At 42.5% G+C, this 19,668-nt stretch overlaps 1 protein-coding gene across 3 annotated transcripts in view; it reads left to right on the top strand.

Annotated features, from left to right (window-relative positions):
* The first annotated feature begins 17,433 nt into the window (after window positions 1–17,433).
* Akap11 (A-kinase anchoring protein 11) overlaps window positions 17,434–19,668 on the top strand; it is a 44,295-nt gene continuing 42,060 nt past the window's right edge. For all 3 annotated transcript variants that reach the window (XM_021659135.2, XM_021659134.2, XM_021659132.2), the window contains exon 1: window positions 17,434–17,565. The gene's annotated coding sequence lies outside the window, so the exon portion shown is untranslated. The remainder of the gene's footprint in view (window positions 17,566–19,668) is intronic.

Raw genomic sequence — 19,668 nt, 5'->3', positions numbered from 1 at the left:
ACTCCTACCACTGATAAGCACCTTCAGCAAAGTGGCTGGATACAAAATAAACTTAAAAAAAAATCAGTAGTCCTCCTTTATAAAAGCAATAAGTGGGCTAAGAAAGAAATGAAGAAAACAACATCTTTTACAGTAGCCACAAATAATATAAAAACTCTTGGTATAACTCTAACCAAAAAACTAAAAGCCTTGAATAATAAGAACTTCAAGCCTTTGAAGAAAGAAGTTGAAGAAGATATTAGAAGATGGAAAGATCTCCCATGTTCATGGATCAGTAGGATTAACATAGTAAAAATGACCGGCCTACCAAAAGCAATCTGCACATTCAATGCAATTCCCATCAAAATTCTAACACATTTCTTTACAGACCTTGAAAGAGGACTATTCAGCTTCATTTAGAAAAAGAAAATAACCCAGAAGAGCTAAAACAATTTTGTACAATAGAAGAACTTCTGGAGGTATCATTATCCTTGATTTCAAGCTGTATTACAGAGCACTAGTAATAAAAATGACATGGTGTTGGCATAAAAACAGACATCTGAAGTAGATGGATAGAGCAAAGTGGGTGGGAAAGGGTGTGGGGAGGCATAGGAGGGAGGAGTGGGAGGAAGGAAAGAGAACAGAAATGGGGGGGGGGGGGGCATCTCGGACAGGGAAAGCTCCCAGGAGTCTATGGAGATGATCCTAGCTGCGATTCCTAGCTGCTGGGCTTAAGGAGCCTGAAGTGGCCACCTCCTGTAGCCAGGTGGGACTTCCAGGGGAGGAGTGGGGACAGCAACCCACCCATAAAACCTTCCAGCCAAAATGTGTCCTGCCTCCAAGAAATGTAGGGATTAAGACGAAGCAGAGATTGACAAACCAATGACTGGCCTAACCTGAGCCCCACCCCGTGGGAGAGAGCCCACCCCTGTCACTATTAATGATACTCTGCTATGCTTGCAGACAGGAGCCTAGCCTAACTGTCATCTGAGAGCCTTCATCCAGCAGCTGGTGGAGATAGATGCAGAGTCAAACAATAGGCCTGACTTGGGGAGTTTAGTGGAAGAGTGGGGGAAAGGATGGAAGGAGCCGGAGGGGTCAAGGACATCACAAGAAGACCTACTGGGAAAACTAACCTGGGCCCATGGAGGCTCACAGAGACTGAACCCTGAACCACCGGCCAAAGAGCATACTGGGAGGGTGCTGGGATGGGGGGAAAAAAAAAAAAGGAAAGGAAACCGTGGCAGCTGTAGAAGGCGTCTGTAAGCGCAGCAGCCCCAGCTTCATTCAGAATGAAGCGTGTGACGCTTCTGGCAGAGCTTGCCCGTGTTGTGGCTCCCAGCTTCCCTAGTGTTAGTGCTGTACACACAGCATCCGCCCTGTTAGTGTGCGTGCCTTCACACCACACGGCGCCGATGGAAGCTTCCCGAAACACCCCGGCTCAAATTCCACACTAGCGTGCGTTCTGCTTTGCAGTGTTGCTACTGGATCGACGAAGTCTTCTGAAAATGTGGGGATCTAATCCCAGGAAACAAAGGCTTGAGACATTTTACTGCTTTCCACAGCCTGTAAGCACGTATTCGGTTTACATTTGGACTACATACTGTGTTAGAACATTTGCTTTTTATATGTGTTTGAGGAGCTGGAGAGACGGCCCAACAGGAGCGCTGGCTGCTCTTCCAGAGGACCCAACTCGGTTTTCAGCGCGTGGCGCCTCACAATGGTCTGCTGCTCCACTTCCGGGCAGTCGTCCCTACTTCCGGGCAATAGTCCCCTCTTCCGGCCCCTGCGGGCAGTTCATGCTTGTGGTGCACAGATACACATGCAGGCAAGCCGCCATCCACATCAAACAAAATGGGAACAATTGTTTGAGTTCCTGACTTAAACTCGTTTTAAAATAATTTTTTTTGAAGCTGAATGTGATGCCTCAATTCCATGAGAAAATGGAATTAACCCCCAAAGCAGTTACACAACTCTTGTGCCAGCGGGTACAACTTACTTTGCTGTGGGCATCTCTTACCTGGCACAGATTATCTCTTACCTGGCAGTGGACATATCTTATCTGGCAGTGTGTATGTCTTGAACAGGTGTGTCTTACCTGTTGTCAACATGTAGAACACAGAGTGTCCGTAGGTGGCTAAGGCCATGGATGGCTCCCTTCCCCCACAAGAAGCCGCACAGTAACTTCTGGGTCTGTGAAATCTAGCCAGCACAGGAGGAACCTCCAGCTCAGTTGTGTCTTAATCTCTCTGTATTCTGCAGCCAAATTGTGTGGTACCTTCAGCAATAGGGTCTCACATCTGGTTCTTGTTGGTAACCAGAAGTAACGGCAGTAGCTTACGTTGCTTTGGGAGCTCCTAGAAACTCCACAGCCAGTATCTTGGGCACTGAGATTTTTTTTTAAAAATCATGGTTTCTGGGAATGTCATTAGATACACATCATACATGCAGTGTATTTTCTTTTAAAAGTGTGTGTGTGTGCGCGTGCGTGCACGAGTGTGTGTGTCTAGTTAACTTCTAAAGTAATGGGCTCCTACAGGGTTTTTTCAAACACACTCCGTTTCAGTTTAGCCACCCCCACCTTTACCCCACACTCCCATCTCCATTTTAAACTTTCTGTGTCTAGTGTTCTCTTTCTACTTTCCTATCATATGGATTTTCCTACCCCCACCCCCACTTTAAGGCCTTTTTCCCCAACTCCTTGTGGTGTCTTTCTTACTCCCTCTCCTCTGCAGGCATTCTGTCCCACTTCAACACAGGAATCTAAAGATCTGATACTAGGACCCACGTGTGAGCAAGAACAAGCACTCCTTGCCTGTGTGGACCTGTGTTAGCTCGGTACAATATTTTCCAGGCCCATTCATTTTCCTGCAAAACCATAATCTCATTTTCCTTATAGATTTATAAGATGCCATTGTGTATGGGCCGCATTTTTATTAACTGCTCATCAGCTCATGATTTGCCCTGACTTCTTAGTTATTGTGAACAGAGAAACAACAAACATGGATTTGTGAGTATCTCTGTTGTAGGTTATGTATATTTCTTCATTTCCTTAACTTCTGCCCTTATCTATCATTTCTTTCTGTCTACCGAGTTGGGACTTGGCCTATTGTTATTCTACATCTCTAAGGTGTGTCATGAAGTTATTCAGGATCTCTGATTTTTTTATGTCTATGTGTGCATGTTTGCATGTGTATGATTGGGGTGGCCCAAGGGTGATGCTAGGAGCCTTCTTCAGTCACTCTCCTATCATGTCTACCTGGCATTTGTGTGTGTGCTAAAGATATGAACCCTGGTCCTCATATTTGCTGGTTGTTCTCCAAGAACTTTAACTGCTGAGCTATCTCCCACTCTCCTCTGATTTCATAGTCAATCAGAACTATGAACTTTCCTCATAGGACTCCTTTCATTGGATCCATAGGTTTTAATATGTTGTATTTGCTTTTTCATTCATTTCTAGAAACTCGATTTCCTTCTTGATTTCTTGACCCATTCATGAGTCAACAGTGTTGCTTAATCTACAAGTTTGTGAATATTCTATAGTTTCTCCTGCTGTTGATTTGTACTTTTATTCCATTGTAATCAAATAAAGTACAAGAAATTGTTTTACTCTTTCCTGTTTTTCAAGACTTGTGTTGTATCCTAATGTAAGGTCTATTTTATTAGGAAGAGTTCATGGGCTGCTGAGAAAAATGTGTATAGTTTCAGCATTCAGATAGAATGCTCTGTAGATATCTGTTAAATCCACTTGTCTATACTGTCAATATATATATATATATATATATATATATATATATATATCCTGGGCTGTCAACTGATAACAGTTAAGATACTGCAATCTCCCACTGTTGTTTAGTATGCGTTTAACCTGTGGGCCAGAGGCACACTCTGCTCTGTTATGGGAAGGGCTGATGCCTTCTGTGCAGACTCTCAGATGTGCAGTCCTCTCTGGGATGATGGGCTGGGCTGGGCTGGGACCACCTGGGTATGCTATGCTCAGTGGAGAAGTCCTGCACTGGCGCTGCCCATGTGATGGGCGTGATGGGAGCTTTCTGGACACAGTGTGCTCATCTCTGTATTGGAGTCTCTCAGGGACGCAGTCCCCTCAGGGTTTCTGAACAGGAATGGAGCCTCCCATGTACTTACAGCAGGGGTTCCCATTTGTATTGTCTATTTAGTTCACCGTCCATTTATTGGTTGGATCATTCATTCTTTCGATATTTATATTCTTGAATTCTTTATATAGTCTGAATATTGATTCTTTTTTATTCTATTTTTTAATATTAGTTACAGTTTATTAATTTTGTGGCCCATCTGTAGCCCCCTCCCTCATTCCCTCTCAATACCACCCTCCTTCCCTCATCTTCTCCCTGCCCCTTTCTAAGTCCACTGATAGGGGAGGTCCTCCTCCCCTTCCATCTAACCCTAGCTTATCAGGTTTCTTCAGGACTGGCTGCAATGTCCTCCTCTGTGGCCTAGCAAGGCTGCTCCTTCCTTGGGGGGGGGGTGCCAAAGAGCCATCCACTGAGTTCATGTCATAAATAGTCCCTGTTCCCCTTACTAGGGTACCCACTTGGATACTGAGCTACTACGGGCCACCTCCAAGCAGGGGTCCTAGGTTATAGCCATGCATGGTCCTTGGTTGGAGACAGTCTCATAAAGGACACCTGTGCCTAGATATATTTGGTCTTTGTGGAGCTCCTGTCCTCTCCAGGTCATACTAACTCCCCCTTCTTTCATATGAGTCCCGGCACCCTGCCAAAGTTATGAGTTATGAGTCTCAGCATCTGCTTTGATACACTTCTAGGTAGAGTCTTTCAGAGGCCCTCTGTGGTAGTCACCTGTCCTGTTACTTGTTTTCTCCTACTTCCAATGTCCATCCCATTTGTCTTTCTAAGTGAGGATTGATCATCTAACCCTGGGTCCTCTTTCTTGTTTCTCTTCTTTAGGTGTACAGATTTTAGTATGTTTATCCTATCTTATAGATCTAGTACCCACTTATAAGTGAGTATATACCATGTGTGTCTTTCTGCTTCTGGGATACCTTACTCAGGACGATCTTTTCTAGATCCCACCATTGGCCTACAAATTTCATGATTTCCTTGTTTTGAATTGCTGAGTAGTATTCCATTGTGTAGAAGTACCACAATTTCTGTATCCATTCCTCTGCTGATGGACATCTGGGTTGTTTCCAGGTTCTGGCTATTACGAATAAAGCTGCTACAAACATGGTTGAGCAAATGTCCTTGTTGTGTACTTGAGCATCTTTTGGATATATGCCTAGGAGTAGTATAGCTGGATCTTGAGGAAGCACTATTCCTCGTTGTCTGAGTGTATATTGATTCTTTGTTGAACTAATACCTGATAAATATTTCTCCCATTCAATAGACTGTCTCTTTACTCTGGACTGTTTCTATTGCTGTGCAACCCTTTTAATTTGACATAAGCCCATTTATTGTTTCTGTTGTTTCTTTTTTGTCGTGTTGGAAACAGCAGGGGTTAAGTCCAGGGCCATGTACATAAAAGGCTAGTGCCCTTCTGCTGAGCTCCATCCCCAGCACACCTGTGCCTATCTATACCTTAGAGGGTTTTCCTCATACTTTTCACAGAACTCTAAAAATGTAGGAACAGGCCTTGTTTTTGTAGAGGCTGAGAGGCAGGGATCTCCTTTCATTCTTCTTAGCTTTCCAGTGCTGATTGTTAAATATGTGCCTTGGGGGGGGGGGAGGCTTTTCTTAACATGTGCTTTTGCTATCTTTGTCGAAAGTCAAATTGGCCTGGATCTTTTGAGTATCTTGAGCTTAGATTCCCCAGTGCTCCATTGGGTCTGGATTTGAGTCACCTCTCACACTCGATGTTGTACTGTTTGGCATCTGAGGCCTGCTATCTTTGGGATATGGAACTCTGAGCTCCAGCCTGGATTTTCACTTGCTCTGTTGCCTGAAACCCATCCCAACTTAGTGCTGAGTGCAAGAGTCCCAGGTATGAGTGATGACAATGTACAGCTCTCAACACCTGCTAAGCTTTCTGACTTCCTTCCTAACCTGTGTCAGACTGATCATATGAAGCATGCTTGAGAGCCAGGCTCCTAAAATAGAACATTTATTAGGACGCAGCTGTCCCTAAGAACCTCTTAAATGCCTCAGACCTAGAGATAAAGTTCTTTCGGAAGTGAAACCCTTTGCCTTGAATGATAGGGACAGATGTGTTCTTTAAATTGCATTCAAGAAGGCTTACCCGAAAGCTACTTGTCTTGGGAGACATGGCATTCTTTTGCCTTCAACTCTGTACTTGATCAACTTGGCTCTTCTGCTTTCTGCAGGTTTCTCTTTGGAACCCCAGGTTGACTTCTTGCTTTGCTTCAAGCCACCTCTGCTTACTCTATTCCAGACAGCTCAAACCTACCTAAACTTATCTTCTTTAGCAACTATACTACATCACACCTGGAAGCCCTGTTTTCTCCAGGGTACCAACATTGAATCCCTTGCCTGCTCCTGGCTTGGTCATAGTTTCTCAGGCCAAGACTCCAGAAAACATATTAAAAGAGTGAATTAGAAGACGCTATGAAAAAAAGAAAAGAAAAGAAAAGAAAAAAGAAGAGACTACGGATCAGCAGAGATATGCCTGGACTCCTAGTTAATGCCTGGTTCCTAATTCTGTGATAGAGCCTTGGGAGTCAGTAATAATGAGGTTCAGTTTCTGAGTACATTTAAGTGGCATGGTGCTCAAAAGGGATTTGTAGAAGCAAAGCTAATGAGAAAAACAAAAGGTTAACCAGCATCACAGGCTAGGGGAACTTATCTCATGTGGACTTCCTAACAAATGCTTTCTTAGAAATTCTTGAGGACAGTCAAATCCTTGGGAGTAGAAGGCTATGGATAAAGAACTCTCTAGGGACAAGACGTTGTGGAAATTTTAGCATTCTGGGTCTCTGGGTATATTACTTTGCTTTCTGTTGCTGTGGTAACATACCACGACCAAGGCCATTTACAGAAGGAGAGGTTTGTTTGGGCTTACTTTTCCAGAGGTGAGTCCATCCATGGTAGGAGGCATGGCAGCAAGCAGCAGGTGTGGTGGCAGAAGCAGGAAGATGAGACTCTTTACCAGCATGCACAACGCAGAAAGACTCAACTGGAAGAAGAATGAGGCTATGTGCTCTGACAGCCCGCCCGCAGTGGCATACTTCCTCTAGAAAGGCGAGCTAATCCCCCCCCTCAAGGACTGCCACCAGCTGAGGCAGTGGTCAAATGCCTGAGCCTAAGTGGAGCATTCCTTATCTGAACCACCACACTGAGTCTTTCCTGTCAGTGCTCGAAGACTCCAGATGGCTGGCAGAGGTGACGTGTCATCCTCTGAGCATCTGTGTTTGGACTGTATCTGCTGAAGTATGTCTGATTCTAGTGGATTCAAGACTCTGATATAAAATGAACTACATCTGCTTGATTAGTATGAACAAAGGAGAGACTACTGATGCAGTGCACTGTAGAACTGGAGAGCGTCAGGAACTATAGACACCTACCACCAGTGAGAAGATAAACCACACATGTAACTGTGGAGGATTGTACGACGAGCAGTTGCCAAGGTGTTATCCAGAGGATTAAGATTCTTTAGCTTTGTCCTTGGGTAGCAGGGCATCTGAACTTCTTAACTTCTTTGGGAAAATATGCTAGCTATCTTAGAATTCCCGACATATATTCTATAATCACAAACACTGTCAGAGAAAACCCAGTCCACTAATTTAGAAATGTAGTTGATGGTTATTATGCGTTCTGAGATAAGGACGGATGGCATTTAAATAAGCAAGTTAGATGGAGGGAAGGAAGATGATTAATTGATTGTCTCAGTGGGGGAAAGAGAGGCACTGACGATACATCTTTAGAGTTTGACTGATATTCTCCTTCGGTGATATCCTAAGACATTTTGACAGACAGGCCAAAAATAGGTTCTTTCTAAGAATATCTATATACTTTCTTTTCCATGATGACATGATTTTAAGAAAAGGAAAAGGGGGGGCTGACAATTAATGTCTGTGACTGTAGTAGCCCAAAGCAGAGTACAAAGTCCGCTTGAACAGAAATACAGAGAGGTCCTCTGAGGAGCGCACTGAACAATAGCAGACACGCTTTGTGATGGTAAAGAAGGACCACGTGACTACTCGGATGATTCCTTTGTGTCTCTCTGGTACAAGGAGAAGTGAGCCGTGCGTTGTTGGAAACAGCTACCAAGGCGCTGAGATATTTCTAGGAATCTGCTTCATGAGAATTCCATTACAAAGGAGGCTTATAGCATGGAACTCAGAAAACCTGGAGCTTTTAACAGCAGCTGTTTGTTCTTGCGCATACCTTGTATATCATTACATCTCACTACTTTAAGATCTGGTGGTATCAAATATTAGGTGAAAAGTAAAAGCTTTGGCGGGCAAAAGTAAAGAGGTGAGCAGAAGGCAGGCTTCAGGATCCTCTTAATGATGGCCAAGTTATTGAGAGGAACTTCTCACCAAGGATAAGCAAATAATTCATTTGGTCTTAATATATTCTTGCCATTATGGAGTGAAAAACAAAGTGGAAAATCACTGAGCATTGTGGTGCACACCTTTTATCTCAGTGCTCAGGAGGCAAAGGCAGGGGGATCTCTGTGAGTTGGAGGGCCTCCTGCTTTACAGAGTGAGTACCAGGACAGCCAGAATTACTTAGTGAGACCCTGTCTCAAAACAAAATAAAAACCAAGACAAGACACCGAGAGGAGCGGCGCCAGCTAAATCATGGCACGAAGCTGAGTGCCACAGAATGTGGACCTCGTGGAGCATGACTAAATCACAGCTGGGAGGAGACTGCATTCCCACCAATCACTGGTCTCCAGACTGTGTGTGGTGGTTAAGAATTGAATGGTGTTTCTGCAATAATGGGTACCCGAAAGAAAAATGGTATTCATTAGAACATCTAAAGGAGAGTATTTTGTAGCAAAAAGCAGCACTGATTAAGCGAGATCAGCTAGCAGGGAGGCATGTCCAAGGACTCTGGAAAGGACATAATAAGATAATGGGAAATTTGGCAGACTTCAGTCGAATAGATTCTTCTTGAAACTTAGTTGATGGGGGAGTCTTAGAATCACACAGAGTAAAATGAACAAGACTTTTTTTTTTTTTTTTGAGTTACAGAACATGTCAACTAGTAGCAAAGTTTGAAGGGTACTGAGTTTGGCACTAGAGCTGTGACACCTGAGAAATGGGGGCTTTTCTTTCCCATTTGCAAATGACATGTCTTCCAGCCAGACCAAAAAAAAAAAAAAAAAAAGAGGGCTTGTTTACCCAAGATCTCACTTTCCTGGGGAGTTTACATGGTGACTTCAGATCAGCTGCTGGCCATCAACAAAGGAAAGAGAAAATTACACGGCATTTTACTGTCAAACAAGAGGTCTGTGGGACTCTTGTTACACCCAGTACACTCTGCCACAGGTTTACTGATAACAAGGTCTCTCGGATCTTGTTACACCCGCTGAGAAGGGCAGCAATCTACGCTGTCAACCATGATGTAAGGAAACTCAAAGAAAGAACTTTAAAGTCGGTTTAGAAACAAGAACAGAATATGACAAAATAATAAACAGAGATCTTATAAATTTGGACTGTACAAAAATATTTTTTTTAAAAAAAATATTAAGAACTATTTTGGCTGGGTGATGGTAATGAACACCTTTAATCTCAGCACTCAGGAGGAGAGACAGGCAGATCTGTGAGTTTGAGGCCAGCTTGTTCTACAGAGTGAGTTCTAGGACAGGAAGGGTTATATCTGTCTTGGAAAAAAAAATTTATACCCATTTTATGCCATTTAAATAAAAATAACCCATTCCAGATGTAGCCCATGGCAGCTCAGTATCCAGGTGTGTTCCCAAGAGGACTGTCTCTGACATGAACTCAGTGGCTGGCTCTCTGATCACCTCCCCCTGAGGGGGGAGTAGCCTTGTTAGGCCACAGAGGAAGATGATGCAGCCAGTCCTGATGAGACCTGATAAGCTAGGGTCAGATGGAAGGGAAGGGTCTCCTTTATCAGTGGAGTTGGAGAGGAGAGGAACATGGGAGGAGATGAGGGCAGAAGGGTGGGATTAGAAGGGAATGAGGGAGGGGAGGCTACATTTGGGATACAAAGTGAATAAATTGTAATTAATATAAAAAATAAAAATTTAATTAAAAAAATAACCCATTCCACGAGGCTTGGTGGAACACACTTTTGATCCCAGTGCTCTAGAAGTAGAGGCAGGTACATCTCTGTGAGTTTGAGGTCAGCCTAGTTTACCTATTTTATTTTAAGACAGCTCTAATTAATATTTTTTACTTTATATTTAAGCTGGAAATGTCTTTTTCCCCTGGAAGAGGAAGAGGAGCTTTGGGCATTTCTTGCATGATAGCTTTTCAGCCTCAGTTTCTATAATCTGCCTAGGTCTTCCATTCTATAGATTAAACAAAATCAGGTTGAAATTTGTATCCAGAGTGTTTCCTAGTTAGCTCACCTCTGATATTAGCTTACCTGATTAATGTGAGGAATGACCAGCCCAGACGAGTACAGTCTGTGCCTCTTTTGTTCTGAGTACTACGCTAACACTCATGAAGCTCTTTTTTCTAAAGCCACATCCTTCAGATGAAGGAGCTTACGCTCCCCATGGAATGATGGCTACTTTCATGTTCATAAAGACTGGCTGTAGGGACAAAACATGGTGTACAGACAGACTATGCCTGTTTAGTATAGTTTACTGACTTAAAATTCCAAGCAGAACAGAGAATTCCTAAAGCCAGAGTGCCTTCAAAGCTCTGCTGCTTTTGCGGGAGACTTTCCCACAGCATCTAATGGCTGAAGTAGACAGAAATCATCCATTTTTTATATGCATGAGCACTAACTAAAGCTCTCATCTCAGGAGGGCATTTCATGTTAACTAATGAATGAAGATGATGCTCTTGCTGGCATGAAAAGGAAAATAACCAAGGACTGGGAATGGTAGCCACAGGAACAGGCTGCTCTAAGATCTGTTCTTCTATCTGTTCTCATTACGAAAGCATGCCAAAAACCAAACCAAACCAACCAACCAACCAAACTGCCTGACTATAAACCTATAGTCTAAGGGAAGGTATCTAAAATATTTTAGAATAGGCATATTCAGTCACAGGATGAAGGAGTTCATCTCATCTTTTAAGAAGGCCATGTTTGGAAAAAAATGTAAAACTGAACATTATTTTTCACCGAGGTACCCTTAAGTGCTCTTGAAATTCTTGATAACTTTCATGATATTTTTGAATGTTTAACATCTAAAAATAGTTTTTTATAAGGCTTTGTGCTTCTACTTTACAATCAACTACAATATATACTAACCATTTAAAGTAAGGAGGGCAATGACAGTTAAAGAAACCACCTTATTAAGTAATTGCATTGAGTACATCCTTTCAAAAATGCTTGTCTTGAATTTTGGACAATCACATTTTCTAAAAGAAAGTACACCTGACTTTTCTATATTGGAAATTATTGATTAGCTAAGGCTCTGATGATTTAATCAGAAAAATTATTAAATTTGAGTATGATATGTAATAACACTTCAATTTATTTTGCTAGTCGTGACGACCTTAGCTTGTAGCTTCTGAATTAGCCCCTGTGCTATTTATTAATAACAGTCATGGTGATCGGGAGAGATGACTCAGTCCTTAAGACTGCTTGTTCTTCTCGAAGAGGACCAGAGTTTGGTTCCCAGTACTCATGCAATGTGGCTCACAGCAATCTGATGCCTTTTGCTGGCCTCTGTAGACATCACACGCATATTTGAATATATACATGCAGTAAACATATCCCCCCCAGCACAAATAAATGTTAAGCAGTCATGATTTTAGAATCCTTTGAGTATTTAATGATGACTTCCTTTGTGTATTAAAACATTATTAGGTACTGTCTTCTAATATTGGTGTAGTTGTGTTTTTGTAGGTCCAGAGATTTGCTACAAATGATATATATGTAATAAACATTCCAATAAGCTGTGATTATATATATATATATACATATATATATGTATATATATGCTCTTTATAGTGGTTTGAATGAGAAATGCTCCTGATAGGCTAAATTATTTGAACACTTGGTCCTTAGTTGGTGACTCTTGTTTGAGTAGGCTATAGATCCTTCAGGAGGTGGAGTCCTGCTGGAAGAAGTGTTATTTATATATGTATATACATACATATGTATATACATACATACATATAAGTCCTGACAAAAGAAGTATGTTATTTAAGTATACATGTACACACACATGCACATACACAAGTGTGTGTATGCTTTGAGGGTTTATACCTCACTCCACTTCTTGTATTTTGCTCTGCTACCTATGTGGACAGGATGGGATGTACTTCCTGCTCCTGCCACCGTGTCAGGTCCTTACACCGTTAATGGATTCTCGACGTCTGGAAGGATAAGCTGAAACAATGTCTTTTTTCCTTTAAATTGCTTTTGGTGATGGTATTTTATCATACTGAAGGAAAACTAACACTTTAAATACACTCTTTAAACAAAGGTATGGAAACTAAGAGGATAGCTCAGAGGTAGAGTACAAGAGCCTGCATCGGATCCCCACCACTTCAAACAAAGCAAAGAGAACCAAAAAAAAAAAAAAAAAAAAAAAAAGTGAGAACTTCATCAGTTCAATTTCAAAGGCATTTAATATATTGAAGTAGTTTATATACATATGTATCTTTCTCCTTTCAGAATCTTCACATCGGCTTGTTATCAAGAATGCATGTAAAGCAACCACAGTCCGAGGGCCTCACTGTCTTTTCCTGAATTTTCTAACATTCCACAATGAGTACATGTCAACGTATAGCCGTTAAAAAGCAACAACGAGAAAACAAACACAGGAACTGGAGGATGTGTATGAGGACTTCGACATGTTTTTTACATGTCAACCGACAGCTGGCTCCATCACTCATGCAGGGTGGCTCAGGGAGGAATCCAGCAGCTCAGCCAAGGGCGAGTCAAGTTTTCAAACAGGAAGTGACATGGAATCTCCTTTGGCTATCCTAGGTTGCTGGTGTAAAGCTCCAAAGCTTCTGGTGGAAAGATGATGCCTTCCTTTGTAGTCAGAACTTCATGGGAGGATTAAGTTGGGAGCCAGCTTTGTGTAGTAGGCTCAGTTTCACTGAAAGGCAGGACCCAGACGGAACTAGGTGATTTTAGCATGGAACTAGGACATTTAGTGCCAGATGTGATCAAGAACAGATCACTCAATGCTGCAAAGCCACAATTCTTTTATGTGCCTATTACCCAAGTTTCTTGGCTCCACTGGATCATGTCTACAAGTGAAAGCACCATTTTAGCTACTCTGGATGCTGAGGCCTGAGGAACCCAAGCCCAAGGCCTGCCTAGTCTACAGAGTTAGTTTCAGGCCAGCTTGGGTTAACTTAGTGGGACTGTCTCAGAATAGAAAGTAAAAACAGGGCTGGAGATGAGCATATCCCAGTGTTAGACTGCTTGCCCGGTGTGCCTAAGGCCCTAGGTTCAATTCCCAGGGCTATAATTATAACCTGCTTAAACTCTATAAGCCCTCTTTTGAGACGTACTTTAGTTCTTAACATAACTGTGGCTACTCTGTTAATACCTGCTGTAGCCTTTAGCATATCAGAAGCCATCTTGCTTCTAAGTCTCCATTTTGATCATGAAGTAAAATTAAGTTCAAGGTCTTAGGCCTATGTGTCTGAGACCAGGATACAATTCAATAGTTCAATACTTGCTGCTTAATGTGTCGGAGTGTACTTCACATAGGGAGGCAGGACAAGCGCTCCTGAAGGAGTGACGGAAGAGCTGAAGGTTCATGGATTCTGGACAGTCACAGATAAAGGAATACAGAAAAAAGATACACAATACTGAAGGAATAGTATGAGGGAAGGGTCTGAGGCAGAGTCTGGCCCTATTTGAGAATCTGAAAGGGAAAAAGACATCAGAGCAAAGAAATCAAGACAGGCCACTGGGAGAACTGAGGATCTTAAGCAGGTGAATGACATGGGCAGGTCATATACTCAGTACATGACCTGAGTACAAATACTCTTGTGGGTAGACTAAACATATTTAACAGAGTAGGCCAAAAAGAGAAAAGCCACAGGAATAAAGGAAGTGTGCTTAGACTGGAAGCAAGGACTTTGTAAACTAGATAAATTTGTGTGTGTTTTTTTTAATTTTAGAAAGATTCATTTGTTTTATATATAGATGTCTTCAATGCATGTATGCAGATGTACTAGGTGCCTACAGAGGTCAGAAGGGGGTGTTCAGTCCCCTGAAACTGGAGTTATACAACCTAGGTCTTCCAGAAGTGCTCTAACTGTGGAGCCATCTCTTCAGACCCTTGTTAAAAGTAAAAAAAAAAGTAATGTGTTACATACTTTTAAAAATTAAGAATGGAAAGCAACCTCTACCACAGAATGTTTAGAGAAATGTTCAGTGCACATTTTCCAGAATTGCCCAAAGTGAAAACAACCCACATGTCTATCAGCTGATAAAATGATCAATAAAATATGCTATATGCATAGGATTATTATGTCAATAAAAGGAAACAAAATACTCATACATGTTACGCCATGGATGACCCTTGAAAACAATGTACTAAGTGGTTAAATGACACAAAAGGTCATATACTATTTAATTTCATTAATATTCAATACCAAGGTTAGGCAAGTTTATAAAAGCAAAGCTTATTAGTGATTTCTTAGGGGTGAGGGTGAGATAGGGGATTATAGGTGGCTAATTGATGATTTTTTTTTAAATGGGAGGACAAAGTTATTTTGAAAATTAGATCACAGTGAGAGCTACAAAGTTCTGTCAATATATACAAAAACCATGAAGTTGGATGCATGTAAATTAAATTGGAGTAAACTATATGAGTATGTATATATTTGTGTGTGTGTCTATATATACAGTATGCATGTCTGTGATGGAGGTTTTGAGAGAATCTAAGATCTAGGGACACCGTAGGCGATCTTAGAATTCTTTTCACTTGCTGTCCACAGCACTCCAAACAGCCAGCACACATGGCCACAAAAACTTCCCTGCTAGAGTGAGTTAGGATGACTTCTGATCCTGTTAATGTTAGGATGGTAGAGTTGAGTCCTCTGTTTCTTTATCAGAGCTGCAAAAATCACTCTAAATTAGCCTTTAAATTGGCTTTATTTGAGGGAGGTATTTTTTCTGTTTGGGGGATTTTTAAATGGCCTTGTTTAAACAATTATTTTTAACACTTCCTTTCTTAAAAAGTAACTTTAAATCTTATTAAAACTAAGGTGTTAACGTTCAGATGTTGTCTCAGACCAAATAGAAAAGACTACTTTCCATTTAGTTCTCACTCTGATCAGGCACAGACAAGGTTTTGGATGCTACACAGATTCTCAATAGCTCCAGAGGAAGGGACTATGAGGCTGAACAGGTGGTACTGCTTCCGTTTTCACACCCTGAGGCCAGCATTGCTTAGGAAAGCATTCCTGGTATCTGTCTCAATTAGTTGCGGTCTCTCAGTTGGTGTGTGAGGGTCCAATTTCATTTGGCTTGTGTTGCTTGCTGACTCTTAGTCTTTCATAAAAGTTCATTTCCCTCTCCAGCTTCCCCTGCCAGCACATGCTTGACAAAATGGAATTCAGTCTTGTTGTATGCATAGGAAGCTGAAACTTGGAATCATATAGAGCCTTGCTTTGGTTATGTCTCTAGTTAGTGGGTGGGTTTCACACTGGAAGACTTCCTGATCTTCTTTTTTTCTTCCTTTCTTCCTCCTGTCTTTCCTTCTTAAATTGTCTTTTTTTTTCAGCCTCCAAACTCTATCTCTTCAAATCTTTCTTTAATACATAGCTACAAGAAACGTTATTTTATGTTCCATTTTGCTTAGAACTAACTTAAAAATGTAGCTACCTATGTAGTGAAAATGAAGGAAAGAAAACCAAAGGTGAGACCCATTTCTGGCCATTCCTTTTCTCAAGTAGTTCAATAAACAAGCAACAAAAAATAAAACAACAACCCCCCCCCCCCCACTTATTTAGGTAGGAGAAATCTACATATTTTAAACAGAAGTCAGCAGAAAACATTAGGGCTTTGACTTCTGATTTTGGAGAATGCCAAGGTCATTGGAAGTTGAGTCTTACACAATTGTCTCTCACCTGGACTAGACTCTTTGCTTCTCTACTTTGGCTTCCTTAAATTTCACTATCTACAGGGAAGAGTTTATTATTATTTTTTGAGTTAGCTGTTAGTATTTTTGTAAGTTTTCAAAGCTTTTCACTGTAGACTAATTCCTAATTCCTTTCTTGGTTAATAAAACTGTAGAGGATCTAGTCTCTATTATCTTTCCAGGTTTATTTCCTGTCATTCAATATTCTAGATTCTATCCCAATTTCAGGCTTGTGAATTTGCCTTCTTCTCTCCCATTTTTGCAGGGCTGTTATCCAAATCACTGCTTGAACCTTTTCTCCCCCAAGGGCATCGCCCCCAAGTAGTGGGCCAATTTTAACCACCTTCAGATTATGATAAAATTGTGTAACACCTACAGATACTCTCCCTCACCCCTAGCAGATCTGTCTACAAGCTAGGCTATTTGTCTCCATCATAGTTCAATAGACAACTTGGTGCAAATGCTTAAAACGTGTAGGAAAACAGCCAAAAGCTGTGGAAGAGAATGAAAATATGAATCCACTCTTTCTTTCTCAACCCTCTCTCCGGAGGAGGACAAAACAAATAGCAAGGAGGATATACTTCAAAATGTCTTTCTCATCTCTCAGCCAGTATGAGGAATGGTTGTCTTTGAGACCGAGCATCTTGGCTGCACTAGTTCTTCCGATTTAAACAGGAGTCACACAGCTTGTCATCCGAGTCTCGGCTTCTCGGTGATCCAAGCCTTATTTCCCAATTCCAATCTCGATGCCACATGGGGTGAACACTTCCCCTGGACGGGTCCCAGAGGTTCAGTTTGGACCCGAGGCCTGGTGCACCCCGAGTGGTTTTCCCTGAAGTTGTTGGGACCGGGCAGAGCCATTCCGAAGGATGGGCTGTGTGTGGACCCTTGATCTAGTGGGGATGTCGCTGTGGAAAAGCAAACCCATGGAGGGGGTGCAGCCCAAGCGGGCAGCCTATGGGTGGAGGAGGCGAGCGAGCTGGGCTCGGGTGTTTTGTCAGGAAAAAGGGTTAAACCGTTCCCAAGGCAACAGACCAGGAAGCGCGCAAGACGTCAGCCGAGTGTTCGTAGGTCAGCTCGGCGTTTAAAGCTCCCACGGGCCGAGGGGCCCCTGACCAATGGAGAGGGCGCCTCTGTGTCACGTGCCAGGCGCCCCGCCGCTTTGCCCTTTGGAGCACGTGGGAAGGTCCCCCGCCCCCTTTCTGGCTCCTTTTGCGCGGGCTCGGCCGCGGGGTCGTTCTCGCGAGAGGTGCGATCGCTCTCGCGAGAGTGAGTGGGCGGCGTGGGGAGGCGGCGGCGGTGGCGTCGCGGGTTGGGGCGGGCGAGGGAGGCGCCGCTGCGCTGCGGCTCGCTCCACCGGGCGTTGCGGGCCGTGACGGGCGGGTGACATGCCCGGGAGCTGAGAGGCTGCGCGGCCGGGTGAGCGGGGCGGGGAGCGGGGAGCCAGCGGGCCGGGTCCCGATTGCGGCCGGGCGGCTTGGCCTCGGTGCGTGGGGCGCGGGCGGGAGGAGGACGGTGCACTACTTTGTCCGCAGCAGCATCCTTCCCTGTCAGCGCCCGAACCCGGGTCCCGGCGCTGCCCAAACCTGCGATGCCGCTGTTTGCATCGCTGTCACGTCGCCCCGGGCTGGCCGAGCATCCGAACTGCGCTATCAAATAGAAAATGGTCTGGCTAAAGCACAGTGACATTACTGTCTAAACCCCTGTCATGGCTTGGTGACAGTCCTTAACTCTGCTGACCCTCTTTAAAAAAGAAAGAAAGAAAGAAAAAAAACCCTATTATTTGGAGGTGTTTTAGCCTTAGGTATTAAGACATTTCATGGTGAGCAATAATACTGCTGAGACACATCGCTAATGTGTCTTGGCCTTGGCGCGTACAGGAGTTAATAATATTCGCAGTTCTTTTAGCTTTGTAATTACTCATTGCTTCTTAAACGCTGGCTTTCTTTTGCTTGTTCTCACCTTGTTAGCAGCGTTATTTATGTTGATACCCAATTTTATTGTGTATAACAATACTTAAAAGTATCAGGAAAGATGGAGCATCTATGTATGCAAAGATGATTTTGTTTTAATGTCTTAGCATGTTTTGTTTTGTTTTTTCTTTTGGTAAATGGCAGCACAGTGCTTGCTATTATTGATGTCATTTCAAATAGTGCCATCCAATCATTTAAACTGTATGAACATTTTCCCAGGAATATCCTGGTTGTTCATACTTAATTGTGTTCTTCAGGCAGAACTGTGAATCATGGGTTGGCAGTGAGTTAAACAATTAGTTGTGTTGTCAGTAACTGACTTAAGAGGGATAAAGGGATATGAGGGAATTGGAGAAGTGGGTTCACTAGCTGAGCTGTTACTAATGTAGATAGCTACAAAACTGCTCAACTGATCCACCTGAAAAGGAATTTGCACCACACTCTGTGGCCAGCGATTTCTTTCTGTTGTTGAAGATACTGAAGTAGTAGCCCTGGAACTGTAGTGAGAGATTTGCTAGCCTCTAAATTCCAGGGCTAAGTCTAGAAGCAGAAGAAAATCCTCTGGGAGAAAAGATGGTACGTGTTATTTTAATTCCAAAGATTTAGTGTCTGGGAAAGGAACTCAGCCAATTCAAATCATAATGTAGCAGGTTGTTTAAAGGGAAATTTCCAGTTATAAGTAGGGAAATTCTAGCCATATGCAAAGATACAAAAGAACTTAGGTGATTGGGCAAAGGAGGTAACAGAAGTTCCCTCCCATTCATCTTGGCAGAGTGAGATAGAAAACTATTTGTTGTTAGTCTTTCTAACTTGTGGCAAAGGTTTCAAACTTTTGGGGCAGTGGTTACCTTATCTTGCATATGGAAAGCAATTAGAGTAACTTTGGATGGGGTAGTTACTTACATAAGCTTTTTCTTTTCTTTCCTTTTTGAGAAGTGGCCCCAGTAGTAAAACATTCAACACTCAAAGTGTTGAGACAGGTTAAGAAACTTAAGAGCTTAGCTTGAGTGATAGTTGAGGCTATACTACACTGGCATTGTGGCACGGGGGAACAAAATGGGCTTTCCAATTTTAAAAGCAAATGGGGCAGATCCATATTTTTTCTCTTTTCTTTTCATCCTTACAGAAAGAAATTAATTTAAAAGGGCTTCATAGAGTTAAGCATTTGGAATGTATGGATTATTGACTGGACATTACTTGGTGCTTTTTCTTTGACCTTCCATAATGACTTGACTATTATTTGGCTGCAAGAATCACAAAAGCCATTTGAATTGGCTTACTTGAAAAAGACATTTGTCATACTGTTGGAGGAGTGACTCTAAAGTGAAGTTTGTGAGTCTAGCTCAGTGTCCTGGGGACCAGAACGTCTTCAGGTTGAACTCAGGTTGGGTTTCACTTAGTTCTCTAGTACAAGTTGCATGCCTTATTCACTTGTTAAATAGTGGTCTTCTCTTGAAACCTTTTGGGTTTTGTGTCTTTGGTTTGCCAGTGTTCACATCAGACCCACCTTGACTTTGCGTCATGGTTCCAAACAGACCCCTTCAGGTCT

Source organism: Meriones unguiculatus, chromosome 9, assembly GCF_030254825.1.
Source record: "Meriones unguiculatus strain TT.TT164.6M chromosome 9, Bangor_MerUng_6.1, whole genome shotgun sequence".
Classification (NCBI taxonomy): domain Eukaryota; kingdom Metazoa; phylum Chordata; class Mammalia; order Rodentia; family Muridae; genus Meriones; species Meriones unguiculatus.
The sequence above is the reverse complement of the archived record's forward strand: the minus strand, read 5'-3'. Positions and strand labels throughout refer to the sequence as shown.